This window comes from Myotis lucifugus, unplaced genomic scaffold, assembly GCF_000147115.1.
Source record: "Myotis lucifugus unplaced genomic scaffold, Myoluc2.0 scaffold_606, whole genome shotgun sequence".
Lineage (NCBI taxonomy): Eukaryota > Metazoa > Chordata > Mammalia > Chiroptera > Vespertilionidae > Myotis > Myotis lucifugus.
In genome coordinates, this window is record NW_005871654.1 from 402,096 (window position 1) to 404,503 (window position 2,408).

A 2,408-nucleotide genomic window follows, 5' to 3' on the forward strand; every position below is an offset into this window, starting at 1 on the left:
TTGCTGATGTTAGTCTAGCTCAGTGGTTCTCAACCTTCCTAATGCCGCGACCCTTTAATACAGTTCTTCATGTTGTGGTGACCCCCAATTTCATTGTTACAAATTGAACATAATTAAAGCATAGTGATTAATCACAAAAACAATATGTAATTATATATGTGTTTTCCGATGGTCTTAGGCGACCCCTGTGAAAGGGTCGTTCGACCCCCAATGGGGTCGAGACCCACAGGTTGAGAACCACTGGTAGCACAAGTAGCTCCATTTGGGGCCTGTTATCTCGTTTTTAACAGCTGCAAAGTCCAAAGATGACCAAAACTCAGTTTCTTTGTCTGAAAACTGGGTCTTTGAACATGACTCGGAAATACAATGGAAAAGGTTTGAAAACAGAAAACTATGATGCAAATGTTGGTCTTTTTAGTTTTTGTGGTTGTAGTTAGAGCAGAGACTGTTTGGAGCTGGGTGATATAAACTTTTCTGAGAGACAAGGCCTTTGTTATCCTGGTAACAAGGTTGTAAAAGTTTCAACAAGAAAGCATAGAGCTGTGGTTATGTCAGCAAGCTGGGGCATGGCAAAACTCCCCAACCCTCACATCTTTTTGCTGCCTAAGGACTGGGTGGCTACTTTAAGGCAAAGCAGTTTATATACCAGCTAGTCACACAGTGATTTCCCTTCTGTTCCTTAACTGTTTTAGGACATCCCTGCTGATATCCCTCATCCTTCTCTCCAAAACTTTTTAGTGGTTGAATGGAAACCTGGGTTATTAGCTCTCAAAGTTCCAAAACTTGTCCCTCCAAATGCACGATGTGGCTCTTGGCTCCAGAAAGTCTGAGGTTATTGGGAGATGTCCAGAAGTTCCATTCACCCTGAATGCCATAAAATATGCAGGACACCAACACAGGCGGACTTGAAACCCTCCCTCCCTCCATGATGCCGGAGGGCAGAGTTTGTGATCTCTGTGCATCTCTGTCAGATGTATGTCCGGGGATGACCTTGAGGCGTATCCATGATTTCATCAGGGTGAATATCATTTCCCACAGTACCCAAACCAGCTTCCTCCTTTCCAGATTGCCATGTGATTGTCGAAATGCAAGTCATATTATTATTTCCATTTTCCAGCTAGGGAGCCAAGGATCAGAGAAATTAGGTGACTCATTGGAAGTCACACTGTGACCAACAGTGGAGCTGGAGAAATAGTGGGGTCCAGGTCTTGTCTGAAGGAGAGAGGAGGTCATCCTAGAAAGGGAGTCTGAGATGACGGTCATAAAATTTCCCAAGACGTTGAAGCCAAAAGGGAAACAATTTACTGTCATGGAGGAGAGCAGATGAAGCAGCAATGCGGGAAAACTGAAATACACACATTCCTCTTTTTAAAAAACTTTAACACTCTTCGTGGAACTTAAGTCACTTTGTAGATGCATTATGTATAAAGTGCTTTGCTCATAAAATTATCATGTTGGGTGTATTTAAAGATGTGAGAATATAGGAAGGAGGAAAGTTTGGAGAAATAGTTTTTCTCTTTTTTTGAGAAAAGTTAAAACATTTTGGAAAAAATATATATTAAAAAGTTTTCTATTTTTTCACCAGATGTTTAAAATTATTTTTGCAGCCATTTTTCCTGTTAACCTTTAGAAACCCCCAAATTGACCCTCTGGGGTCCCCCCTCCTGCCCAGGGGCCACTGCTTAGCATCCCCCCTTCCCCTGAATTCCCTCCTTCTCTCTAGTTGTGGGGTACATGATGGCTCTGGCACCCTGGATTTTTTCCTGGTCCTTTATCAGATCCCAGCCTTTCATCCAGATCCCTGTTCAGGAGCTCTGACTTGGTTCTGCCCCTTCATAATTAATTACTCCTTAGGAGTGACTAATGTCTGTGGTAGTTCCTGGTGGCTACTGGTCATCTTATTTAGGTGATTTCTGGGATATGCTGGATGCTAGGTTAGGATCACTGATGGGATTATTGGGGGGGGGGGTGTCTGTGAAGATATTGAATAATTTCAGAGTTCAAAAGTCCCTTAAGAATTTTCTAGTCCAATCCTTTGATGAAACTTGAGGAAACAGACCTGTCCAAGGCCACACAAGGATAAAGTGGTAGAACAAGGTGTATAAGCCAAATATACATGTTCAATTCTTCTGTGTAACAAACATCCCCAGTATCTCAATAGCATGCAACAATCAGCATTTATTTAGCTCCAAGTGTTGTGGGTTGGCCAGGGATGAGCCAGGAGTTGGCTGGGGTGGCTCTGCTCTGCTCTGCTCCATGTGTCCTTGCTTTAGTGGGCCCTCCTGGGCGTGTTCGTCTCCTGGCATGACAGAGATGCAAGAAAGCAAAGGGAGCACCTGGGGCCTCAGAAGGCATTGTCTCGGAAATGCCACAATGTCACTTCTGCCCCATTTTACTGGCTAAAGAAA